We start from the raw sequence: 6,140 nt of genomic DNA on the forward strand, positions 1-6,140 counted from the left end.
GTTACTTATATTGTTTTATATAAGTATGTTGGTATTTTTACTATTACTTATTATTGTGTATCGGTCCACCTATTTGCCTGATTGATTATTCCTTGGATATGCTCTTCTATAAATCTGTTGTCCATTGATGAGTCAATTTTGGAACCAGGGTCCGATTTCACATTATTTTGGATTATTTGTATTGAGTATTTGTATTACTAGTCTATACTATGCTATGTTGGAGTTTTACCTTACTTTAACTTTACTCTAGATAGTATGTGACGTGGTACTTAGTTACATGTGGGTATCTTTATATGAAACCATATCTTTATTTCTACATCACTCATAATCTGTGGTTAATGATAATCGTGTGAATCGATGTAGATTGTTTTGGAAGGATTTTAGTGAGTTAATATAGTTTATAGCTGTATTGGGCAAACTGGTGCCATGGCTATAATTTTTTATATATAAGTTTATTTTTTCTTCTCGATTCTTAATTGCTCCATATATGGTTGAAGTATTGGTTAACCTACATCTAACCAATCAGTCAAGTAAAAAAAAAAAAAAAAAAATTTTTTTTTTCACTAAAAATTTTTTTTTCTCCAAGTAAGAGGGGAATGTAACGAGTCCGTTACTTAAATAATCGTTTACCTTCTTTTTGTGACTGGAATCTTTTGATTTCGTTCTAGGTTAAATTCATATTGAAATATTCTTAAACTAAATATTTAAATAACTCCCAGTAAATTTTATTTTCTGAGGTTGGCATTAAACTGCGCCCTCAGTGGTAGGATTCTGAAAGTCCATTTATTCTGCGACGTGTAAAATCTCAACGTGGTGACTTGTTAACTGGAGTTGAACGAAAGAGGATCGATTCGACCAGAGTAGTGCGGCTGGGGAAGTGCCACTTTTTTCCCGAATATGGTTTAAGTTTATTTTTATGTGAAGAGCTGTTTATGTTAGAAGAAACCATTTGATTTATTTTGTTGTTTTGTACGAGGATATTTTCAGTTGGATCACCCTAGCCGATAAGATAAAATTACAAATAAATTATAAGGAAAAATCCTTCATATCATCCGCCATTGTTAGTAAAATTCAGACCTATTTTAATTTCGTCTTTGATAGGTATTTCATATATTTGATACATGTTATATTTCACCTTATTTCATTAAGGAAAAGTTTTATACCTAAATAAATTATAAGTATTAGATTCTATATCTATCTCAAATTTTTATTTCCTTTCAAGAGTTAAAGTAAACAATTATGTATTTCAATTTCATACCATTTAAACCGGCTAATATTTCTTTTTTTTCTATTCTATTTAATATAAAGATCATGTTTTCCGTTAAAATTATCTATTTAATATATCCATACATTATAAAAACATTGTCACACTATTCGAAGGTCACTATTTACCGAAAACCATTAAGGTTTTTATTTCAATTTAAGGTCACTTGCTGACATTTTTTGTATCGCCTTCCAAGGTTGATAACCCTTGTGTTTTTCCTTAACTTTTGTATGTACAAAAAAACATGGAGTAACACAACTGTTTTTTTAGCCTACTCAAGAATCCAGTTACAAGTCAGGGGAAGAATTATTTTTTAGTTGGGGTTATACTTAATAAGGATAAGGGGAAGGAGTTTCAAGTTGGTTTTTTTTATGGGAAATTAAGAAGCAGTTTAAAGTGACGTATTTGTCCAATAGTACCTGATCCAGGGAATACAGGTTTGGTATCCTGTTACCACCTGAGTCCAGTTCTCCACCGGATCATCTTCGAGGGAAACCGGCAGGAAGAACTGACTTATTTTTTTTTATTATCATTCAATTACTTTAAATAATTTTTTTTATGTCCTCTTCAAGGTTTTAACTTTTGGTTCAATTTTTAATAAAAGAAAACTATCCTTAATAATAACTATCTTCAATTTTTTCTAAAAAAAAACATTTATCATTGTAATTTAATTTAATTATTTATTGTTTACCAAGGGATGAGGTTATAACTCTCCCTTGAATTTCTCATTGTTAGGTTATTGTGAGCACACATATCCCGGAGAATTTTTACTTAAAAACCTAAACAATTTTTTGAACGAAAACTAACTATTAGTGAGTAGTATATAATTATATTTATTATTTATACATTATTATTGGATCTAACTTTTGTCACAATTTGAAATTTTTAAGGGGTATATCAGGGGTAAATTGTTTTATAATTATATTCAGGGATTTTACTGTAAATATAGCTATAGTTAACTGTACATAAGAGGTGGTGGTTTAGAATAAGCATTTAAAATAGTTTGTACCTAAGTTTGGTAATTATTAAAGGTGTGGTTAAAATTTAATATTTCAATTAGTACCTATCTTTCTTATTTTCAGCAATACAAGATATCTCGGAAGAAAACATTTAACTTCCTGGCGCCCAAGCATTCATTAGAGCAACTTTTATGTTTCATCCGTTTATTTCTTGGTGGTTTTCTTGTCATTAGTTCTTATATCTTACGGTCTCTGTAGGGCATGCAAATTGGCCGAATCCTTCTTTGAGTGTCAAGTGGTCATTCTCCTGCATAGTCGCTAGCCAACACTTAATTCTGTTATATTTTAAAATTCATATTTACTTCATAAAATTCATATTTATTTCTTTTACATAATTTATTTCTATCTAATCCCTTCCATCTTCCGTTATTCCCCATATTAGTTCGTTGGTGTATCAAGGTGCATTTTAGAGTTCACCCTTTTGCTACACTGGATAGAGTCACCCAGACTTCCTCACTGCACATTTTTGCCCCACATTCCTCATTTTTGTTACAACGTGTGGGTGTGTACGTGGGTGTGTGTGTTTGTGTGCCTTTGTGTGTGTTTGTGTGGGTGTGTGTGTGTGGTGTGTGGTGTGTGTGTGCGTGTGTGTTTGCGTGTGTGTGCATGTGTGTGTGCGTGGGTGTGTGTTAGTGCGTGTGTGTTGTGTGTGCGTGTGTGTGTGTTAGTGCGTGTTTGTGTGCGCCTGTGTGTGTGCGTGTGTGTTTGTGCGTGTGTTTGTGTGCGTGATTGTGTGTGCATGTGTGTTTGTGTGCGTCTGTGTGTGGGTGGGTGTGTGAGTGTTGGGTGTGTGTGCGTGTGTGTGTGCGTGTGTGTGTGTACGTATGGGTGTGGGTGTGTGTGTATGTGTATGTGTGTTTTTGTGTGTGTTTCTGTGTGTTTGTCTTTGTGTGTGTGTGTTTGTGTGTGTGTGTGTTTGTGTGTGCATGTGTGTTTGTGTGTATGGATGTGTGTGGTGTGTGTGTGTGTGTGTTTGCGTGTGTGTGTATGTTTGTGTGTGTGTGTTTGCGTGTGGTGTGTGTGCGCGTGTGTGTGTGTGTTTGTGTGTGTGTGTGTTTTTGTGTGAGTGTTTGTGTGTATCTTTGTGTGTGTGTGTGTGTGTTTCTGTGTGTGTGTGTTTGTGTGTGTGTGTGCATGTGTGTTTGTGTGCGTGTGTGTATGGGTGTGAGTGTGTGTGTTGTGTGTGTGTGCGTGTGTGTTTGTGCGTGTATGTGTGTGTGCGTGGGTGTGTGTTAGTGCGTGTGTGTGTGTGTGTTGTTTGTGCCTGGGTGTGTGTTAGTACATATGCGTGTGTGTGTGGGCGTTCGTGTATGTGTGTGTGTGGGTGTGTGTGTTTGTGTGTGTTTGTTAGTGTGTGTGTTTGTGTGTGTGTGTGTTTGTGTGTGCATGTGTGTTTGTGTGTATGGATGTGTGTGGTGTGTGTGTGTGTGTGTTTGCGTGTGTGTGTATGTTTGTGTGTGTGTGTGTTTGTGTGTATGTGTGTGTTTGTGTGTGCGTGTGCATGTGTGTTTGTGTGCGTGTGTGTGTATGGGTGGGTGTGTGTTTGTTGTGTGTGAGCGCGTGTGTTTGTGCATGTGTGTGCGTGGGGGTGTGTTAGTCTCCGTTCAGCTCGCGGAGATAAGAATACGGCGGAAGCAAGAAGGCCCTTCTTGTCTTAAAAGGCGGCCAAAGGCTTGGAATCGACAGGTGGAGAGTGTGTTTGTGTGTGTGTGTACGTGTGGGTGTGTGTGTATGTGTGGGTGTTTGTGTGTGTGTGTGTACGTGTAAGTGTGGGTGTGTGTGTATGTGTGTGTGTTTGTGTGTGTGTGTGTTTGTGTGTGTTTGTGTGTGTTTGTGTGTGTTTGAGTGTTTTTGTGAATGTATGTTTGTGTGTGTGTGTGTGTATTTTGGTGCGCGTGTGTGTGTGGTATGTGTGTGTGTTGTGTGCGTGTGTGTTTGTATGTTTGTGTGTGTGTATGTGTGTGTTTGTATGGGTGTGTGCGTGTGTGTTTTTGTCGGCGTGCGTGTGTGTGTGCGTGTAGCTGCGTGTGTGTATGTGCGTGTGTGTGAGTGCGTGTGGGTTGTGGGGTGTGTGTGTGTGCCTGAGTGTGTGTGCGTGTGTGTTTGCATGGGTGTATGTTAGTGCGTGTGTGTTGTGTGTGCGTAGGTGTATGTTAGTGCGTGTGTGTGTGTGGGGCGTGCGTGGGTGTGTGCGTGTGTGTGCGTGTGTGTGTATGTGTGTGTGTGTTTGTGTGTGTGTGTGTGTTTGTGTGTATTTGTGAATGTATGTTTGTGTGTGTGTGTGTGTTTTGGTGTGTGTGTTTGTGTGGTTTGTGTGTGTGCATGTGTGTGTGCGTGAGTGTTTGTGTGTGTGTGTGTGGGTGTGTGTGTATCTTTGTGTGTGTGTGTGTGTTTGTGTGTGTGTGCATGTGTGTTTGTGTGCGTGTGTGTGTATGGGTGTGTGTGTTGTGTGCGTGTGTGTGTATATGTTTGTGTGTGTGTGTGTGTATGCGTGTGTCTGTGTGTGTGTGTGTGCATGTGTGTTTGTGTGCGTGTGTGTATAGGTGTGTGTGGGCGTTCGTGTGTGTGTGTGTCCGTGTGTGTGTTTGCGTGTGGTTGTGTGGGTGTTTGTGTGTTTGTGTGTGTGCATGTGTGTTTGGGTGCTTGTGTATGTGTGTTTCTGTGTTTGTTTGTGTGTGTGTGTGTTAGTGCGTGTGCGTGTGTGTTGTGTGTGCGTGGGTGTGTGTTAGAGCGTGTGTGTGTGTAGGCGTGCGTGTGTATGTGTGCGTCAGTGTGTGCGTGGGGGTGTGTGCGTGTGTGTGTTCTTGTGGGTGTGTGCGTGTTTGTGTGCGTGTGTGTGCGTGTGTGTGCGTGTTTGTGTCTCCGTTCTGCTCGCGGAGATAAGAATACAGCGGAAGCTAGAAGGCCCCTCTTGTCTTAAGAGGCGACCAAAAGGTAGGAATCGAGAGGTGGAGAGTGTGTTTGTGTGTGTGTACGTTTGGGTGTGTGTGTGTATGTGTGTGTGTTTGTTCGTGTGTGTCTGCGTGTGTGTGTGTGCGTGGGTGTGAGTTAGTGCGTGTGCGTGTGTGTTGTGTGTGCGTGGATGTGTGTTAGTGCGAGTGCGAGTGTGTGGGCGTTCGTGTGTTTGTGTGCGTGTGTGTGTGTTTGCATGTGTGTGTGTACGTGTGGGTGTGGGTGTGTGTGTGTGTGTGTTTGTGTGTGTGTGAATGTGTGTTTGTGTGCGTGTTTGTGTGTGTTTTGGTGTGTGTGTGTTTGTGTGTGTGGTGTGTGTGCGTGGGCGTGTGTGTGTTTGTGTGTGTGTGTTTGTGTGTGAGTGTGCGTGTGTTTGTGTTTTGGTGTGTGTGTGTGTGTGTGTTTGTGTATGTGGTGTGTGTGCGTGTGGGTGTGTGTGTTTGTGTGTGTTTGTGTGTGAGTGTGCGTGTGTGTGTATCTTTGTGTGTGTGTTTGTATGTGTGTGTGTGTTTGTGTGCGTGTGCATGTGTGTTTGTGTGCGTGTGTGATTGCATGTGTGTTTGTGTGCGTGTGTGTGTTTATGGGTGTATGTGTGTGTTTGTTGTGTGTGAGTGCGTGTTTTTGTGCATGTGTGTGTGCGTGTGTATGTGTTAGTGCGTGTGCGTGTGTGTTGTGTGTGCCTGGGAGTGTGTTAGTGCGTGTGCGTGTGTGTGTGTGCGTTCGTGTGTGTGTGTGCGTGTGTGTTTGTGGGTGTGTTTGTGCGTGTGTGTGTGCGTGAGTGTGTGTACGTGTGGGTGTGTACGTGTGTGTGTGTGTTTGTGTGACTGTGTGTGTGTGGGTGTGTGTGTGGTGTGTGGTGTGTGTGTGCGTGTGTGTTTGGTGTGTGTGTGCATGTGTGTGTGCGT

This window comes from Diabrotica undecimpunctata, chromosome 5 (assembly GCF_040954645.1).
Source record: "Diabrotica undecimpunctata isolate CICGRU chromosome 5, icDiaUnde3, whole genome shotgun sequence".
NCBI lineage: Eukaryota > Metazoa > Arthropoda > Insecta > Coleoptera > Chrysomelidae > Diabrotica > Diabrotica undecimpunctata.